This window comes from Macaca mulatta, chromosome 19 (assembly GCF_049350105.2).
Source record: "Macaca mulatta isolate MMU2019108-1 chromosome 19, T2T-MMU8v2.0, whole genome shotgun sequence".
Taxonomy (NCBI): Eukaryota; Metazoa; Chordata; class Mammalia; order Primates; family Cercopithecidae; genus Macaca; species Macaca mulatta.
The window spans coordinates 53,589,793-53,611,132 of record NC_133424.1 but is presented as its reverse complement, the minus strand read 5'-3'; the positions used below and the strand labels follow the sequence as shown (position 1 = coordinate 53,611,132).

At 46.9% G+C, this 21,340-nt stretch overlaps 1 protein-coding gene and 1 long non-coding RNA gene across 4 annotated transcripts in view; one reads left to right on the top strand and one right to left on the bottom strand.

Moving 5' to 3' along the window:
- The window catches only part of CEACAM1 (CEA cell adhesion molecule 1), an 88,224-nt gene that overhangs the window by 40,576 nt on the left and 26,308 nt on the right, over window positions 1–21,340 (top strand). The window lies entirely within an intron of this gene.
- The window catches only part of LOC106994780 (uncharacterized), a 28,408-nt gene that overhangs the window by 2,899 nt on the left and 4,169 nt on the right, over window positions 1–21,340 (bottom strand). The window contains exons 1-3 of one of the 3 annotated variants that reach the window (XR_013410745.1): window positions 3,252–7,888; window positions 2,544–2,598; window positions 1,727–1,804 (exon numbers count right to left, since the gene is read on the bottom strand). The exons of 1 other annotated variant lie outside the window; for it this stretch is intronic. This is a non-coding gene — a long non-coding RNA (uncharacterized LOC106994780). Of the gene's footprint in view, window positions 1–1,726; window positions 1,805–2,543; window positions 2,599–3,251; window positions 7,889–21,340 lie in introns of those variants that run through there. One more of the 3 variants, XR_013410743.1, reaches the window with a different exon arrangement.

Sequence of the window (21,340 nt, the reverse complement as noted above, 5' to 3'; positions counted from 1 at the left end):
AAGTTTGGCTTTTAATCTTGCACTCCTCACAAGTAAGCCTGACCTTTCCTAGGGCCAGTGGCCTTTAGAGAGCAGCTCCCCGGTGTCCCTTCAGCCTGGGTGTGGCTGGGAACCCCTAAGCCTGGCCCACAGTGTCCACTCCTGCCAGTCACCCTCTGAGGTCCTCTGATCCTTTCCATGGGGCTCCAAGGAGTCTCATAAAACATCATTGCAGGGAACCCCGACTGGCCAGGTCAGCCCTGACCTGTGGGCTCTTGGTCATGGGCCACCTCTGCAAACTCACTTGCTCACTTGGCCCCTAAAATGGCTGGACGGTCTCTCCTGGTAAGAAGCCCCTTCTCCCTGATTCTCTGGGAGTTCAGGACCCCAACACCCTCCTCTGTGAGGGGCCCAGGCTCTCCTCCCACCCTGCTACTGACTCGTGTCTCTGTCCCCCAGGCCATGGTCCCTCAAACAGCTCCACCTACCCTGTAAGCCCATCCCCTCCCCAGCCCCTTTCTAATGGGGTCCCAGCAGTGCAGGTTCAGGGTAGAGGGACCATCAACCCCACAGCATAGCACAAACCCACCTTTCCCCAGAACAGTCAGGTCAAAGTGAGTGCCTCCAGCCAGGATCCAGGCCTCCCTACAGGGCCAGGACCACCCACGCCCTGTGCTGACCCCACCCCGGGACCCTCCACTGCCTGAGAAGACCCCTGGAGCCCAGTAGGTGCAGAGCGGACACTGGGAGCATCAGTCAGGGGCCCACATTAACAAGGGTACAGGGTGGGCCCAGCCAGGACAGGGGTCGGGGTGCTGTGTCCACACTGGGAGGCTGAGCTCAGGGGCAGAGCTGGTCACTCCTGAGGGGAAATGACCAGAAGTAGACCCAGGGAAGTAAGTCCTGGCCAATCAGAGACAGGAACCTTCCAGGCTGGGCCTCCATGACCCTCCCTCCCTGTCCCCTGACATGCCCTCTCTCCCCTGCCCAGGCCCCCACTACCTAGCCCCAGGACAGCCGCTGTCATCTATGAGGTAAGTGTGGGTCACAGATGTTCTGGTCCCACAGGCCCCAGGGGGACCGAGGATCTGCCCCCACTTGGCTTCACACCTGGCTGAGCTCTGAGATTCAGGAAACTGCAAACAGGAACAAGGGATGGTGACCAGATGAGGAAGGGGCCTGGGAACAGGAACCCCCTGAGCCACATCCAGGTTCAGTCCCAGAGCAGCCCTGGGTGGGCCCAGAGCCTGGGAGACACCAGACTCTGTTCTGAGAAGGCCACAGGGGTCAAGGCCTCTTTTGGGTTTTTTTTTGTTTTTTTTTTTCAGGACTCGTTAAACCATGACACAAATATTAACTGCTGGGTCAACCACAAAGCAGATGTAGTTTCTTAGGTTCCTCTGGGAGCTGCTCCTGTGGGTCGATGTGGCGTCCCCGACCCCCAGCCCTGGGGATGGGGAAGGACATGGAGCCTGAGACGGAGAACCAGCTCTGAATCCTGAGGAGACACAGGCCTGGGGACAGGGAGGGATGAGGGTCCCTGCTGAATATCTGGAGACCCTGACAGGCTGCCCTAGGCTCTGGGTGGGCCAAGACAAAGGCCTCCCATCACCACAGGAAGCGGGGGCTTTTGCAGGGAAAGTGAATGGGCCTGTGGCCCACTCAGGGTCACCCGGAAAGGATATGAATAAAGAGGACCCTTCCTCTCATTGGCTCTTTTTCTGCTCATGGGAACTTAGAAACTCACCTGAAACTCCATGTCCATTCTCTCCCGGGTCACACAGGGAAAATATCTCCACCTTATCTCAACCCCAGTCTTTCTTCCCTGGGAGACATGAGTAGGGGGTTGGGACTCAGGCTGGAGTGGACCCTACACAGGAAAGGGTGGGATTCCCAGGAGCCCTGCCCAGCCAACCGAGCGCTCGGCTGTCCTCACACTGCCCCAGGGACCAAGGCCATGCACAGCCCCAGCCTGGCTCCCTCTGTGAATGCACAAGGTGTCTCAGGAGCGCGGAAGTTGGGGCCATCTGATGTCCACACAAAGGTGAGCAATGCAGGAGCGTCCATGGGTGGTGCAGATCATGGGTGTGACCCCCACATAGCCTCCAGTGTCCTGAGCCCTCCTGCCCTCTTCACCCAGGCCCTGGTGGCCCATCTATCACTGTCCTCTGCAAATGAGCTTGCCTGTTCCCAAATCCAGGATCCTGGATACTTAGCCCTGGCCACCAGGTTCTCTGTCCCAGTGGCTACTGCTCAGGACATCTTGACTCTTGTGGGACACAAAGAGGGGCTGTCAGAGTAACCAAGGTGGGGACAGACCAAGAATTCAGTCCTTGAGCAAGGTCCTCCCAGGCACTACCCAGGACTCTAGCCACTCACTTCCCATCAGTTCCCAATTTACCCCCTGGCGTGGATCTGACTGAGCAAGCCTCCTGTCCACACAGGAGCATCCAGGTCAGAGGAGCAGGGCTCCCCAGCCTAAAGCTCATGCAGGCTCCCATGGGGATGGGACAACCTGTTTGCTCCTCTACCTGGCCCCGCAGACCCCTCCAGCCCTGCCTCACCTGCAGCTCCTCCACACACCTGGGCCAGTTGTTCTCAGCCCTTCCCTGAGGGCCCCTGGAAGGGTGACAATCTCATGTAAGTTTACTTGGACCAGGCGGCCCCTTCCCACAAACAAGCCAGTCCCTGCACTAAAGCACAGAACCACGGTTCCCAAGGGTGTTCTGCCACTGCCACAGGTTCTTCATCTTGAGATGAGAGGTAAGAAAACAACTAGTAATGGGTTAATTTACATCAGAATTTACATCAGGATTTAACTCTAAATGACCCCTGATCCCACCTGCACACACCATCAGATGAGGAAAGGTGACACCTCTTTAGTTTCTTGTTGATGCTGTGACAAGTTACTACAAGCTTAGTGACAAGGGGCCCTCATGGCTGTGTGCCTTCTGGAAGCCCCAGGTCAGAATCCGTTTCCTCTCCTTTTCCACCTCCTAGAGGCTGCCTACATCTTTGGTTGTGTCCTTTTTCTCCATCTTCAAAGACAGCAGCGCAGCATCTTGAAACCACTCTGTCCTCTGCTTCTGTCTCCACATCTCCACCCACTCCTGCCTCCCTCTCTTACTTATAAGAAAGGGGCCTTGTGGTTATTTTGGATGCAGCTTGGATAAACCACAATAATCTCCCTGTATTAGTCCATTTTCATGCTGCTGATAAAGACATACCTGAGACTGGGCAATTTACAAAAGAAAGAGGTTTAATGGACTTACAGTTTCACATGGCTGGGGAGGCCTCACAATCATGGCAGAAGGTGGAGGATCAAGTCATGTCTTACATAGACGGCAGCAGGCAAAAAGAGAGAGCTTGTTCAGGGAAACTTTCTCTTATAAAACCATCAGATCTCATGAGACCCACTCACCATCACAAGAACAGCATGGGAAAGACCTGCCCCCATGATTCAATTACCTCCCACCAGGCTCCTCCCACAACATGTGGTAATTCAAGATGAGATTTTGGTGGGGAACACAGCTAAACCATGTTATTCCACCCCAGCCCCTCCCAAATCTCCTGTTCTCACATTGCAAAACCAATCGTGCCTTCCCAACAGTCCCCCAAAGTCTTAACTCATTTCAGCATTAACTCAAAAGTCCACAGCTCAAAGTCTCATCTGAGACAAGGCAAGTCCCTTCTGCCTATGAGCCTGTAAAATCAAAAGCAAGTTAGTTACTTCTTAGATATAAAGGGGAGTACACACTCCCCTTTATATCTAATGGTAATTACAACCATTCCAAATGGGAAAAATTAGCCAAAACGAAGAGGCCATAGGCCCCATGCTAGTCTGAAATCCAGTGGGGCAGTCAAATCTTAAAGCTCCAAAATGATCTCCTTTGACTCCATGTCTCACATCCAGGTCACACTGATGCAAGAGGTGAGTTCCTATGGTCTTGGGCAGCTCCACCCCTGTGGCTTTGCAAGATACAGCCTCCCTCCTGGCTACTTTCATGAGTTGGCATTGAGTGTGTCTGCAGCTTTTCCAGGCACATGGTACAAGCTGTCAGTAGATACACCATTCTGGGGTCTGGAGGATGGTGGCCCTCTTCTCACAGCTCCACTAGGTAGTGCCCCAGTAGGGGCTCTGTGTGGGGGCTCCAACCCCACATTTATCTTCTGCACTGCCCTAGAAGAAGTTCTCCATAAGGGCCCTGCCCCTGCAGCAAACTCCTGTCTGAGCATCCAGGTGTTTCCATACATCTTCTGAAATCTACTTGGAGGTTCTGAAACCCCAATTCTTGACTTATGTGCACCCATAGGCTCAACACCACATGGAAGCTGCCAAAGCTTGGGGCTTGCACCCTCTGAAGCCATGGCCCAAGCTCTATGTTGGCCCCTTTCAGCCACAGCTGGAGCAGATGGGATGCAGGGCACCAAGACTCTAGAGTGCACACAACACAGAGAACTTGGGCCCAACCCACGAAACCACTTTTTCCCCCTAGGCCTCTTGGGCCTGTGATGGGAGGGGCTGCCATGAAGACCTCTGATGTGCCCTGAAGACATTTTCCCCATTGTCTTGGGGATTAACATTCAGCTCCTCATTACTTATGCAAATTTCTGCAGCCAGTTTGAATTTCTCCTAAAAAAAATGGGATTTTCTTTTCTATTGCATCATCAGGCTGCAAATTTTCCAAACTTTTATGCTCTGCTTCCCTTATAAAACTGAATGCCTTTAACAGCACCCAAGTCATCTCTTGAATGCTTTGCTGCTTAGAAATTTCTTCCACCAGAGGGCTGGGCACGTTGGCTCATGCCTGTAATCCCAGCACTTTGGGAGGCCAAGGTGGCCAGATTACCTGAGGTTGGTAGTTCAAGACCAGCCTGACCAACATGGAGAAACCCCATCTCTACTAAAACTACAAAATTAGCCAGATGTGGTGGCACAAGCCTGTCATCCCAGCTACTCAGGAGGCTGAGGCAGGAGAAACACTTGAACTCAGGAGGCAGAGGTTGCAGTGAGCTGAGGTTGTGCCATTGCACTCCAGCCTGGGCAACAAGAGTGAAACTGTGTCAAGAAAGAAAGAAAGAGAGAAAGAGAGGGAGAAAGGGAGAAAGAAAGAAAGGGAGGAAATAAAGAAAGAAAGAGAGAGAGAGAGAAAGAGAGAAAGAAAGAAAGAGAGAGAAAGAAATTTCTTCCACCAGATACCCAAAATCATCTCTCTCAAGCTCAAAGTTCCACAGATCTCTAGGGCTGGGGCAAAATGCCACCAGTCTCTTTGCTAAAACATAACAAGAGTCACCTTTGCTCTAGTTCCTGACAAGTTCCTCACTTCCATCTGAGACCACCTCAGCCTGGACTTTATTGTCCATTTTGCTATCAACATTTTGGGGTATCTTTTCAGCAGCACCCCACTCTACTGGTACCAATTTACTGTATTAGTCTGTTTTCATGCTGCTGATAAAGACATACCTGAGACTGGGCAATTTACAAAAGAAAGAGGTTTAATGGACTTACAGTTCCACATGGGTAGGGAGGCCTCAAAATCATGGCAGAAGGGAAGGAGGAGCAAGTCATGTCTTACATGGATGGCAGCAGTCAAAAAGAGAGCTTGTACAGGGAAACTCCCCCTTATAAAACTATCAGATATCCTGAGACCCACTCACCATCACAAGAACAGCATGGGAAAGACCTGCCCCCATGATTCAATTACCTCCCACCAGGCCCCTCCCACAATACATGGGAATTCAAGATGAGATTTGGGTGGGGACACAGCCAAACCATATCACTTCCCATCTCATGAACTTTCCTTTAATCTGTAAAGTGTCTTTTACCATGAGACTTATTCACAGATATGGAGATGAGGATGTGCACATCTTTGAGAGGCTCTTGTGCTGTTCATCACTCCTTTCAAGGCCATTTTCTCATCATCATTCATTACAAACTACACATGTGTATCTGGATGGGGTCATCCTGACTTTGGTGTCAGTTCCTGTAGTGATGTCCCCAGCACCCTCCAGGTCCTGAGAGAGAGACAGACAGAGGGCTCTTCATGCCCTTAGTATCTCTCTATCTTCTCTTTGGTGACATGCTCAGTTGTTAAGAATAAAAGAAAGCAGAAGTAAGTGGGAGATCACAACTCACCAGCTCTTCAACAGTTCATGGACATCAGCACCCTGGACAGTGACCCAGGGCCCTCATTCCCAGGCACCACAGCAGGCAGCACATGGATGGGAAGAGACTTTGGGAAAAGCTGCCTGTATTAGTCCGTTCTCAAGCTTCTATAAAGAACTGCTGGAGACTGGGTAATTTATAAAGGAAAGAGGTTTAACTGACTCACATTCAGCATGGCTGGGAAGGCCTCAGGAAACTTACAATCATGGCAGAAGGGGAAGCAAACATGTCCTTCAAATGGCAGCATCAATGAGAAGAATGAGAGCCAAGCAAAGGGGGAGGCCTTTTATAAAACCATCAGATCTCATGAGAACTTACTATCACGATAATAGCATGGGGGAAACCACCCCCATGATTCAATTACCTCCCACCAGGTCCCTTCCACAACATGTGGGGATTATGGCAATTACAATTCAAGATGAGATTTGGGTGGGAACACAGCCAAACCATATCACTGCCCATTCTATTCCACATGAGAAAGATGCAATGAGGGAGAAACATTTGTTGCATGTGCCTGGACATTAGGGTTGTAGGCACATCTGTTGCCACTCCCTGCAGGGCTGAGTGCTGCACCCAGGGTGTGGTCTCTGGGAGGATGAGTGCCTGCTCCTGCCTCATGATGCATCTTCCTGCAACTGACACTCAGGCCACTGTCTGCCTACAAAAGGGGGGAACTTTTCATGATTAACATTTGACCTCACACATCACCCAGCCTGGAGCACCCCGAGTACAGCATCCTGCTCCTCCAGCCCCAGCTGAGCCACTGGGAAGTTGAGCTGACCCAAGCCCCTGGGCTCCTCTACCAGCTCCCCCAGGCCAAGCCTTATCACCCCCATCTTGCTCATTCCTGCTCACATCACACCCACAGAGAAGACTCTGGTCTTACAGCCCATCCCTGCCCTTACAGGGACTCAGGTCCAGCCAATCCAGTGTCCCTGTTGGGCACACACAGCACTCAGAATCCCGAGTGTAAGGGTTGTCTGTGGGCTGGGGGTGGGGGGATCCTGTAACTTGCATGGGTCAGAGCCCTGCTCACATCCCACATCTGAGCAGTCACCAGGGTCCTCTCTACCCTGCCCTCATATCCAATGTCTCAATGACTCACTCAATGTCCTGGGTCACGCCTGTCATCTCTCCTGCACACAGTCACAGCTCCTGACAGGAAGAGTTGAGGTTCAGTTTCTCCAGGAGTCCCTCCCATTCTGACCACTTGAACCTGCTCAGCCTCATCTGACCCTCCCCTCACCAGGGCCTTGTGCTCTGGATCCCTGGATACCTGGGTCCTTGTCAGGCAAACATCATAACAATAACAACCACCGTCACCCAAGGCACATGTGAGACACCTGTGGCTTCACACACCTGAGGCTTCACTGTAAAGAGGCTTCCTCATCTCTTTCCTCTCATCCCTAGGGACAGTAAGCACCACAGGCTGCCTCGGACCACCAGCCGCTTCCCCCAGACACAGCATCAGATCTATACTGACCCTCTACATGGAGAGGCTTTGGGGAACAGCAGACGCTAGGAAATCCCACTGACCCAGGTGTCACCCACAGCCCCACCCCTCCTCATATCAATGGCGGGGACAGATACACATAACACACCTCTGCTCACGCCCAGCCCCCAAGGTCAATTACTGTCTGCTTCTCCCTTGACCCACTACTCCCCATGTCTTCCCTCCCCAGCTGCAGCCTGGATGGCCTCACTGCTGTTCTTGGTCCATGAAGGCAAGTTCCAACCTCTGTATCGTTCCCTCCCTTCCTTTCCCTTCCCTCCCCTCCTCTCCCCTCCCCTCTCCATCCTTTCCCAGGAGCCCACATCAGCCTGTCCACCTGCCTTACAGCCAAAGTCATCAGCCACTTGCTCCCTTCCACCTTCCCCCACCCTGTACATGGAGGTGACAGCCCCTCCTGGAACACCCATCACTCACTGTCAGCCTTCAGTGGTAATCACAGGTTCTGCAGGGGTCACCTGTGCTCAGGTGTGTCACCTGTAGGCCAGAACTCTTAGAAGGACCAGCAGAGGGAGCTGCTCAGGACATCTCAGGGCTCCTGGCATCTGGTCCACCACAGGGACATAATCAACAGCACTTAGTGAAAGGGTAAGTGGTAGATGACTAAGTGCAAGTGAAGACGGTGTGTGGGCAGAGGTAGGCACAGGAATACAGGCACTTTCTACTCTAATCATTATTCCAAGAAACGTAGGGATATTGGAGATGGACATTTTCATATATTCCTGATGACATCGCAGTACTTACAACAACGTTGGCCCATGATTTTTTTGGGGGGGGGTGTTTGTGGGGGTTTTTGAGATGGAGTCTCGCTCTGTTGCCCAGGCAGGAGTACAGTGGCATGATCAGAGCTCACGGCAGCCTTGAACTCCTAGCCTCAAGCAACCTCCTGCCTTGGCCTCCCAAAGCTCTGGAATTGCAGGTTTGAGCTCAGCCACCACACCCGGCCCTGGCCTCATTGTGTTCGGTGTGCATACGCTTTGACCACTGTCCTACTTCTGAGAGCCCCACTGAGGGTGAGCTCTAAGAAGGCAGGACTGTGCCTGCCCTGTCTCTGTTAAAGCCCTTGACCTGCCCACAGCCTGGCACAAGGCACTTTATAAAAGCTGAATAAATGAGTTCCTGGATTAATACTCCACGTGGGTAAAAGATATGTGTATGAGGATAGTCACTGCAGAATGTCTTCTCAACATGAAGAGTGGGACACAGCGTCAAATCCAATAGGCAAGTGGATAAAGCATCACAGTGTAGCCATGCAACAAAATAAATAAGGAAAAACCAATTAAAAAACACAACTGGGCCAAAGAACATGAACAGATGCTTTTCTTTTTTTTTTCTTTCTTTTTTTTTTTTTTTGAGAAGGAGACTCGCTCTGTCGCCCGGGCTGGAGGGCAGTGGCCGGATCTCAGCTTACTGCAAGCTCCGCCTCCCGGGTTTACGCTGCCTCAGCCTCCGGAGTAGCTGGGACCACAGGCGCCTGCCTAGTTTTTTGTATTTTTTTAGTAGAGACGGGGTTTCACCGTGTTAGCCAGGATGGTCTTGATCTCCTGACCTTGTGATCCGCCCGTCTCAGCCTCCCAAAGTGCTGGGATTACAGGCTTGAGCCACCGCGCCCAGCCGAACAGATGCTTTTCAAAAGCTTGAACATACACATGTGGCCAACAAGCATATGAAAAAATGCTCAATATCACTAATTATTAGAGAGATGCAAATCAAAACTACAGTAAGATACCATTTCACACCAGAGTGGCTATTATTAAAAAGTCAAAAAATAACAGATGCTGCTGAGGTTGCAGAGAAAAAGGTATGCGCTGGTCACAGTGGCTCACACCTGTAATCCCAGCAATTTGGGAAGCCAAGGAGGGAGGATCACTTGAGGCCAGGAGTTCAAGACCAGCCTGCCCAACAGGATGAAACCTCCACTTTACTAAGAATACAAAAATTAGCCAGGCGTGGTGGTGCACACCTGTAGTCCCAGCTACTTGGGAGGCTGAGGCACGAGAATCACTTGAACCTGGGAGGTGGAGGTTGCAGAGAGCTGAGGCTATGCCACTGCACTCCAGTCTGGGCAACAGAGCAGGATTGTCTAAAAAAGAAAAAACAGAGAGAGAGAAAAGGGAACGTTTATACACTGTTGGTGAGAATGTAAATTAGTTTAGCGATTATGGAAAGCAGTATGGCAATTCCTCAAAGAGCTAAAAACAAAAGTACCATTTGACCCTGCAACCCCATTACTGGGTATATACCCAGAGGAATATAAACCATTCTACCATTCTACATGCATATGAATGTTCATTGCAGCACTATTCACAATAACAAAGACATGGAATCAACATTAATGTCCATCAGTGGTAGACTGGATAAAGAAAATGTGGTACATCCACACCATGGAATACTACACAGCTATAAAAAAGAATGAGGTCATTTCCTTTGCAGAAACATGGATGGAGCTGGAGGCCATTATCCTTAGCAAACTAACAGGGGAACAGAAAACCAAATATTGCATATTCTCACTTTTTTATTTTTAGTAGAGACGGGGTTTCACCATACTGACCAGGCTGGTCTCAAACTCCTGACCTCATGATCTGCCCACCTCAGCCTCCCAAAGTGCTGGGATTACAGGTATGAGTCATGTGCCCGGCCACATGTTCCCACTTTTAAGTGGGACCTAAATGATTAGAACACATAGACACAAAGAGAAGAACAACAAACACTGGGGCCTACTTGAGGGTGGAGAGTGGGAGGAGGGAGAGGATCAGATAAAACACCTGTTGGGTACTAGGCTTAATACCTGGGTGGCAAAATCATCTGTACACCAAACCCCTGTGACATGCAGTTTATGTATATAATAAACCTGTACATGTACCCCTGAATCTAAAATGAAACCTCTAAAACAGAAAAAGAAACACAATTGGAGCAAATCCATGTATAGAGAAAGGAAGTGTCCACCACACATGCTTCACTATAAACAACATTACCAAGTAATAGTATAATTCATTAATGTTTGACTGTATAAACAATGAGTGGAACAAATGAGAAAGTATTATTGAAAGATTCATACCAACTGCAAACAGCGGTTACATCCTGGAAATGGAATTGGAGTGGGGTGGGGTCAGGGATCTGACACATTATTTTACACATGCTTATATTGCTACGCTTTCCTATGTGACTTTTTTTTTTTTTTTTTTTTTTGAGACAGAGTCTTGCTCTGTTGCCCAGGCCAGAGTACAGTGGTGCGATCTCAGCTCACTGTAAGTTCCACCTCTTGGGTTCACGCCATTCTCCTGCCTCACCCTCCTGAGTAGCTGAGAATACAGGCGACTGCCACCACGCCTGGCTAATTTTTTGTAATTTTAGTAGAGATGGGGTTTCACTGTGTTAACCAGGATGGTCTCGATCTCCTGACCTCGTGATCCACCCGTCTTGGCCTCCCAAAGTGCTGGGATTACAGGTGTGAGCCACCGCGCCCGGCCTCCTATGTGATTTTCAAAATAACAGATGAAACGATTTCAAAAGACTGAAGAGGTGTGTGACATCCTCGGGCGCCAGAGCCCAGGCCTCCTCCAGCCTCGACACTGTTGAGTCCCCTCTGAGACGGCCCTTTGAGGTCTCTTAATCCCACCACTCAGGTACAGAGACACCGAGACTCCCAGGAGGTGATCCTCGCTGCAGTTCCCACAGCAGACAGGGATAAAGTGAGGTTCTGTCCAGCCTGACATACATACTGAGTGAGCACACACACTGTAGGCTTGTCCTGGATAGTGGGACAGTCCCTGGTATACAAGGATTCACCATTCAGTGGACACCGGGAGCAAACAGATGAGACCAAACCACTCTACAGGTCCTAAGACAGGGGCAGCACAGAGCCCTGGGGGACACAGGTCCCACCTAGCCCAGAGCCTCCCCCTCACCTCATGGCCTCTCCCTCTCCCTGCTCCTGACCCAGGAAGAGCAACATAATGTGAGGGATTCAGTGCAACCCAAAAATGCAGTACCCTTCTTCAAGACAGGATTAAGAGTTTCAACACAGTCACAGAAGGGCATTATATTAAGTGCAGGACCCTCCTAAGCACAGGCCCCCATGTGATGACACAGGTCACATGCCAAGAAGAAGCTGGCCCCGTCCTACCCTCCTGCCTCAGGTCTAGATGCCCACATTTTGGAGTGACCTCAGGGAGTAAGAAGACAAAAGTTCACAGAGCTCAAGAAGAAACACGGCCCTACTGCTTCCTATGCCCCTCACTCTGTTCAACTCCTCTGCAGACCCTCAGGGCAGACAGCCCCTTAGGTGATATGACAGGGATAGGCCTGGCCTCCTCCCCGGCCAGAACACTGCAGGCAAAGGCCCGTGGAGTGCTGAGGTGACCCAGGCTGCACTGACTGTCCTGCAGGGGGAGGTTGCTGTCCATCTCTGCCCAGTACTCCGCAGGTGGAGCACTAATTTGAATGCCTGGTTCTGGATGCAACAGGTGAGTCTAAGCCCTGAGACCATCAAGATGGGGTTATTGTGCCTCTGTCCTGATGAAACCATCCATGGCTCCCACCATCTGTGGGACACAACCCCCACCCCTCTGCAGGTGTCCCTTGATACTGCCTCATGCCTTCCTACCCTGGGTAATAACTATTCTCTGAGTCCCCAATATTCCCATTGGGCATATCCCAGAGGTCTGCATTCACAGACTTGATGCATGCCCATGACAATGGTCAGATTTTAGAAGGAATTATAAGAAACGTGCACTGAGGCTGGGCACAGTGGCTCATACCTGTAATCCCAGGACTTTGGGAGGCTGAGATGGGTGGATCACCTGAGTTCGAGACCACCCTGGCTAACATGGTAAAACCCCGTCTCTACTAAAAATACAAAAATTAGCTGGGTGTGGTGGCACCCGCCTGTAATCCCAGTTACTCAGAAGGCTGAGGCAGAAGAATCGCTGGAACCCAGGAGGCGGAGGTTGCAGGAGCCAAGATCGTGCCATTGCACTCCAGCCTGGGCGACAGAGCAAGACTCCATCTCGAAAAAGAAATGTGCACTGAAGTAAGAAAGTGGCAGGGCATCAGACTTTGAACATCTGAGTTTAGTGTAAGTTTGTTTTAAAACACCAGAGAAGAGCTAGAATCAAAGAACATTGTGAAAGAAAATATATGGAACATGACAGTGTTGAAATTTTGTCTAGACACGTTAAAAACAAAGGATGATTTTTTTTTAACCAAACCAGCTTGGCATGACTTTTTCTTCTACAATTTCCTCACCGTCCACCAGAGTGCCCCAGCCTAGGGCCTTTCCAAGGGGCTGCTGACCTCCCGTCTGTGGGGCCCACAGCGCCCAGCGCAACTGTTTCTTTGCGAGTACATTTATTTCATGCATCTGCAGTTGTGTGGTCAGTCACATGTCTAAATCATTGGATCTCTGCGCAGAATGTCATGATGGGTCTGCACATGAGTTTGAGGACTATCTGCCCAGGGTGGGTATTTTACATGCTGGGGGTTTTTTCACCAAATACTTATTTAAAACTATAATAAAATATACATATCAAAAAATGTATCATTTTAATCATTTTAAACTGTACAATTAAATGGAATTTACTACAGAGCCCTGATGGAGTTCTCCTGTAGCCCCAGCTACTCAGGAGGCTGAGGAGGGAGGATTGCTTGAGGCCAGGAGTTGGACTCTAGTCTGGGCAACATAGTGAGACCCTGTCTCTAATTACACAAGTGGAATTAACTATATTCACAAAGCTAAACCACCATCACCACTACTTTTTCCAAAAAATTTTCATCACCCCAAACAGAAACTTTGTATCATTAAATAATAGTTCCCAGGGTACAGAGCAAGGTGGTAGAATAGACACCTACACCATTTGCACCACCCCCCCCCAACCAACTGGAACACCACATTTTAATCCGCACATAGAAAAGCACTGTCACAAGAACCAAAAACCAGGGGAGCAATCACAGTACCTGGTTTTAACTTCATATCGCTGAAAGAGGCATTGGGCCAGGTGCAGTGGCTCATGCCTGTAATCCCAGCACTTTGGGAGGTGGAGGCAGGCAGATCACTTGAGGTCAGGAGCATGAGACCAGCCTGGGCTACACAGACTCCATCTCTACCAAAAATACAAAAATTAGGCCGGGCGCAGTGGCTCACGCTTATAATCCCAGCACTTTGGAAAGCTGAGGCGAGCGAATCACAAGGTCAGGAATTTGAGACCACCGTGGCCAACATAATGAAACCCCGTCTCTATTAAAAATACAAAAATAGCCAGGCATGGTGGCACGTGCCTGTAATCCTAGCTACTCAGGAGGCTGAGGCAGGAGAATCGCTTGAACCCGGGAGGCGGAGGTTGTGGTGAGCCGAGATCGCACCACTGCACTCCAACCTGGGCAACAGAGTGAGACTCCACCTCAAAAAAAAAATTAGCCAGGCGTGGTGGTGCACTCCTGTAATCCCAGTTACTCCAGAGGCTAAGGCATGAGAATCACCTGAACCCAGGAGGTGGAGGCTGCAGTGAGCTGAGATTGCACCATTGCACTCCAGCCTGGGTGACAGAGCGAGGCTCTCTGTCTTACAAAAAGAAAGAAGGCACTGAAGAGGGCCAGAGAGAGGCCACGCCACCCCTCACCCATCCCCCACCACCCCGCAGCAGCCCTGCAGCGTGGAGAGAGAATCTGCACTTTGGGAAGGGTGAGTGCAGCGACTGGAGGACCTTACACTAAATTCCGTGCTGCCTCATCACAGGAAAGAATAAAGCCATGCTGGGCTCAGTCAGTGCCCACACACAGAGGCAGTATTTGGACCAGCCCTAGCCAGAGAGGAATCGCCCATCCCAACAGTCGGAACTTCGGTTTGTCAGGGAGCCTCCCCACGGAGGGCTGATGTGCTCTGGAGTCCTAGGTAAACTTGAAAGGCAACTGCTAGTTGGCTGGGCTTAAAGCCAGTGGACTAGGGTGGCATGTAACCAAAGGAGACACCAGCTGGCATGGCTAAGGGAACGCTTTCACCACCCCTCCCCCAACCCCAGGCAATGCAGCTAGAGCAATGAAAGTGACTCCCTCCTTCTGCTTAAGGAGAAAAGAGCAAAGAGTAAAGAGGACTTTGTTTCGCATCTTGGATACCAGTTCAGTCACAGTAGGAGAGGGAACTGGGCAGAGTCATGAGGCCCTTATTCTAGGCCCTAGCTCCCAGATGACATCTCTAGACACACCGTGAGCCAAAAGGGAACCCACTGCCTTGAATGGAAGGACCTGATCCTGGCAGAACTCATCACCTGCTGACTAAAGAGCCCCTGGGCCCTGAATAACCAGCAGTGATACCCAGGTAGTATGCAGTGGGCCTTGGGCTCTGAGACATGTTGGCTTCAGGGGTGACCCAGCGCATTCCCAGCTGTGGTAGCCATGCGGAGAGACTCCTTCTACTTGAGAAAAATAGAGGAAAAAGTAAAGGGGACTTTGTCTTGTGCCTCAGGTACCAGCTCAGCCACAGTGGGCTAGAGTAACAAGCAGTCTCTTGGGGTCCCCGAGTCCTGTGTTCCTGGAGAGCATTTCTGGACCTTCCCTGGACCAGAGTGGAGCCCACTGCCCTGAAGAGTGAGTCCCAGGCCTGGCAGCATTCACCACAAGCTGATGGAAGAGCCCCTGGGCTTTAAGTGAACATCAGCAGAGGACAGATGGAATCCCCTGTGGAACAGTGGTGGTGGTGGAGAAAGGGGAAGGAAGAGCCTGAAGGACTCTGCATTGTTTGAGTGCCAGATTAGCCACAGTTGTGTGTGTGTTTGTTTGTTTGTTTGTTTGTCTGTTTGTTTGTTGCAATGGAATCTCATTCTTGTCGCCCAGACTGGAGTGCAATGGCATGATCTCTGATCACCGCAACCTCTGCCCCCCGGGTTCAAGCGATTCTCCTACCTCAGCTTCCCGAGTAGCTGGGATTACAGGCACCCACAACCATGCCTGGCTAATCAGCCACAGTTTTTGACTCCAATCCCTGGCTCCCAGACAGCATTTCTAGACACATCTGAGGCTTGGAGAACTCACCACTCTGAAGGGAAGGGCCTTGGGCAAGACCCAGTGCGGTGCTTAGGTCTGGCCCAGCACAGTCCCAGTGGTGGTGGCCACAGGGGTGCTTGCATCACCACATTCCCAGTTCCAGGTGGCTCTGCACGAACAGAGAGATTCCATTTGTTTGACACAAATTAAGGGAAAAGAACATGAGTCTTTACCTGGTAATCCAGAAAATTCTTCCAGATCTTATCCAAGATCACCAAGGCGGTACCTATTTAAGTCTGCAAAAACCACAGCATTCTTAGGCTTGGGACCCAAGTGCCTTCAAATACCTGGAAAGCCTTCCCAAGAAGGACAGGCATAAACAAGCCCAGACTACGACATGAAGACTACAATAAATACCTAACTTTTCAGTGACAGACACCAACAAACACCTATAAGCATCGACACCATCCATGAAAAGACGACCTCACTAAACAAGCTAAATAAGACACCAGGAACCAATCCTGGAGAAACAGAAATATGTGACCTTTCAGACACAGAATTCAAAATAACTGTTTTGAGGAAACTCAAAAGAAATTCAAGACAAAACACAGAAGAAATTCAGAATCCTATCAGATAAATTTAACAAACAGGCTGGGCACAGTGGCTCGTGCCTGTAATCCTAACACTTTGGGAGACAGAGGCCAGAGGATCACTTCAACTCAGGAGTTTGAGACCAGCCTGGATAACAGAGTGAGACTCTGTCTCTATAAAATAAATAAAATTAAAATGTTAACAAAGAGATTAAAATAATTTAAAACACTCAAGCAGAAATTCTAGAGTTGAAAAAATGCAATTGACATGTTGAAGAATGCAACAGAGTCACTTAATAGCAGAATTGATCAAGCAGAAGAAAGAATTCATGAGCTTGAAGACAGGCTATTTGAAAACACAGAGGAGACAAAAAAAAAAAAAGAAGTATATCTATAAGATCTAGAAAATAGGCTCAAAAGGGTAAATCTAAGAGTTATTGGCCTTAGGCCAGGTGCAGTGGCTCACACCTGTAATCCCAGCGCTTTGGGAGGCCGAGGCAGGCGGATCACAAGGTCAGGAGATCGAGACCATCCTGGCTAAAACGGTGAAACTCTGTCTCTACTAAAAATACAAAAACATTAGCTGGGCATGGTGGCAGGTACCTATAGTCCCAGCTACTCAGGAGGCTGAGGCAGGAGAATGGTGTGAACCAACCCAGGAGGCGGAGCTTGTAGTGAGCCGAGAAGGTGCCACAGAACTCCAGCCAGAGTGACAGAGCAAGACTCTGTCTCCAAAAAAAAAAGGTATTGGCCTTAAAGAGGAGGTAGAGAAAAAGATAGGCACATAAAGTTTATTCAAAGGAATAATATAAGAGAACTTCCCAACCCTAGAGAAAGACATCAACATTCAAATACAAGAAGGTTATAGAACACCAAGCAGATTTAACACAAAGAAGACTACCTCAAGGCATTTAATAATCAAACTCCCTAAGATCAAAGGATCCTAAAAGCAGCAAGAGAAAAGAAACAACATACAATGGAGCTCCAATACATCTGGCAGCAGACTTTTAAGTGGAAACCTTACAGGCCAGGAGAAAGTGTATGGCATATTTAAAGTGCTGAAGGAAAAAATCTTTTACCCTAGAATAGTATATCAGGCAAAAATATCCTTCAAACATGAAGGAGAAATAAAGACCTTCCTAGACAAACAAAAGCTGAGGGATTTCATCAACACCAGACCTGTCCTATGAGAAATGCTAAAGGGAGTTCTTTAATCTGAAAGAAAAGGATGTTAATAATGAAGAAGAAATCACCTAAAGGTACAAAACTCACTGGTAATAGTTAAGTACACAGAATAGTATAACACTGTAATTGTGGTGTATAAACTTCTCTTATGCAGAAAGACTAAATGATGAACCAATCAAAAATCACAACTACATTACCTTTTCAAGACACAGACAGTACAATAAGACATAAAGAGAAACAACAAAACGTTAAAAAGTGGCGTGACAAAGCTGAAGTGTAGAGTTTTCCTTTTGCATGTTTGTTTGTTTATGCAGTCAGTGTTAAGTTGTTGTCAGTTTAAAATCATGGTTTTAAGACAATATTTGCAGGCTTCATAATAACCGCAAATCAAAAAGCATACAACAAACACACAAAAAATAAAAAGCTAGAAATTAAAGCATACCACCAGAGAAAATCACCTTCACTAAAAGGAAGACAGGAAGGAAGGAAAGAAGAAAGAGAAGACTGCAATAAACAAAAACAGAAAAACAAACAACAAAATGGCAGGAGTAAGTCCCTACTTATCAATAATAACATTGAATGTAAACGGACTAAATTCTCCAAAACAAGACATAGAGTTGGCTGAATGGTTGAAAAATAAGACATAATGATCTGTTGCCTACAAGAAACACAGTTCACCCTTAAAGATACATATAGACTGAAGTTAAAGGGATGGAAAAAGATATTCCATGCCAACAGAAACCAAAAACAGAGTAGGAGTAGCTATACTTGCATCAGACAAAATAGATTTTAAGACAAAAACTGTTAGAAGGGACAAAGGAGGTCATTATACAATGATAAAAGGTTCAATTCAGCAAAAGTATATAAAATTGTAAACATACATGCACCCAAAACTGGAGCACCCAAATATATAAGTCTAATATTAGGGAGAGAGACCCCAATACCATAATAGTTGGAGACTTCAACACCCCACTTTCAGCATTAGACAGATCTCCCAGACAGAAAATCAACAAAGAAACATCAGACTTAATCTGAACTATAGAACAAATGTACCTAATAGATATTTACAGAACATTTCATCCAATGGCTGCAAAATACACATTCTTCTCCTCAGTACATGGATCATTCTCAAAAATAGGCTATATATTAGGTCACAAAACAAGTCTTAAAACATTCAAAAAATTGAAATAATATCAAGCATCTTCCCTGACTACAATGGGAAGAGGTATTTTGAAAATCAATAACAAGAGGTATTTTGGAAACTATACAAACACATGGAAATTAAAACAATATGCTCCTAAATGGCCAGTGGGTCAATGAAGAAATTAAGAAGGAAATTGGAAAATTTCTCAAAACAAATAATAATGAAAACAGAACATACCAAAACCTGTGGGATATAATGAAAGCAGTACCAAGAGGGAAATTTATAGCTCTAAGTGCCTACATCCAAAAAAGAAAGAGAAGAACTTCAAATAAATAACCTAAAACCTAATGATGCATCTTAAAGAACTAGAAATGCTAATAACCAGAATATATAAGGAGCTCAGACAACTCTATGGAAAAAATCTAATAATCCAATTAAAAGAAGGGCAAAATATCTTAATAGATTTTCTCAAAAGAAGACATACGAATAACAGGCATATGAAAAGGTGCTTGACATCACTGATCATCAGAGAAACGCAAATCAAAACTACAATGAGATATTATCTTGCCCCAGTTAAAATGGCTTTTATTCAAAAGACAGGCAATAACAAATGCTAGCAAGGATATGGAGTAAAGGGAACTCTTGTACACTGTTGGTAGGAATGTAAATTAGTATAACCACTATGAAGAACAGTTTGGAGATTCCTCAAAAAAACTAAAAATAGAACTACCATACAATCCAGCAATCCTACTGCTGGGTATATACCCAAAAGAAAGAAAATCAGTTTATCAAAGAGATATCTGCGCTCCCATGTTTGTTACAGAGCTGTTCACAACAGCCAAGATTTGGAAGTAACCTAAGTGTCCATCAACAGATGAATGAATGAAGAAAAGGTGGTACTTATACACAATGGAGTATTATTCAGCCATAATAAAAAAAATGAGATTCTGTCATTTGCAACAATATGGATGGAACTAAGTAAGGGTCATCATGTTAAGTGAAATAAACGAGGCACAGGAAGACAAACATCACATGTTCTCACTTATTTGTGGGATCTAAAAATCAAAACAATTGAACTCATGGAGATAAAGAAGAGAAGGATGGTTCCCAGAAACTAGGAAGGGTAGTGGCGGGATAGGGGGAGAGGTGGGGATGGTTAATGTTATAAAAAATATATATAGAAAGAATGAATAAGACCTACTATTCAATAGCACAAGGGGATTATAGTCAACAATAATTTAATTATACATTTTAAAGTAACTAAAAGAATATAATTGGATTGTTTGTAACACAAAGGATAAATGCTTGAGGGGATGGATACCCAATTTTTCATGATGCGATTATTATATAGTGCATACCTGTACTAAAATGTCTCATGTACCCCATAAATATATACACCTACTATGTACCCACAAAAATTAAAAATTAAAAAAAAATTCCCCATTGCTCCCTGCCCCCAGATCTTGATAATGACTAATCTACTTTCTGTCTCTGAATTTACCTATTCTTGATTTTTCATATAAATAGCATCATACACATATGTCACTTTGTTTCTGGCTTATTTCGTTTAGCATAATGTTTCCAAGGTCCATCTATGTTGCAGCATACGTCGGAGCTTCACTCCATTTTAAGGCTGACTGACATTCTGTTGTATGTATCACCATATTTGTTTATTCATTCATGTGTTGATGGACACTTGGGTTGTTTCTACATTTTACCTATTGTGAATAATGCTGCAATGAACATTCGCATGCAAGTATCTGTTTGAGTTCCTGTTTTCAATTCTTTGGACATATACCTAACAATTAAATTGCTATTTCATATGATAATTCTGTGTTTAGCTTTTTGAGGAACAGCCAAACCATTTCCCACAGTGACTGTGCCATTTTATAATCCTACCAGCAATGTATGAGGATTCCAGCTTCTCCACATATTGCCAACATATCTTATCTAACATTTTAAATGAATTGTAGCAATTGTTGTATGTGCGGTGTGGGGTCTTACTGTGGTTTTGATTTGCATTTCACTAGTGACTATTGATGCTAAGTGTCTTTTCATGTGCTTATTGACTATTTGTATATCATTTAGAGAAACGTCCATCGGAGTCCCTTGCCCATTTGTAATCAGGTTTTTGGGGTTTTGTTATTGAGTTGTAGCAGTTCTTTATATTTTCTGGACATAAAACCTTATTCATATAATGGTCTGCAAATTTTTTTCTACCATTTAGTGGGTGATCTTTTCACTTTCTTGATAATGTCCTTTGATGTACAAATGGTTTTCATCTTGATAAAGTCCAGTTTATTTTTCCTTTTGTTGTTCATGTTTTTGTGTCATATCTAAAAAGTCCATCTGAGGTCATAAAGATTTATCCTTGTGTTTTCTTCTAAGAGTTTCTTATGGTTTTAGCTCTTATACTTAACTCATTAATCTGTTTTGAGTTAATTTTTGAATATGGTGAGAAATAGAGCTCCAAAATTTCATTTCTTTGCAGGTGGTTATCCAATTGTCCCAGCACCATTATTTGAAAAGATTATTCTTCCCCTATTCAATTAACTTGGCACCTGTATTAATTGGGGTCCTCAGAGAGACAGAGACAACAGGATAGAGATACAGTTGTAGACATAGAAATAGATGTAGATATACGAGGGGGATTTGTTAGAGGAATTGCCTTGTGTGAATACGGAGGCTGAGAAGTCCCATGATTAGCCAGTTGCATGCTGGAAAACCAGGGAAGCTGGCAGCATGGTTCAGTTCTGACCAAAGAAGCCATGGTGTACTCTCAGTCTGTG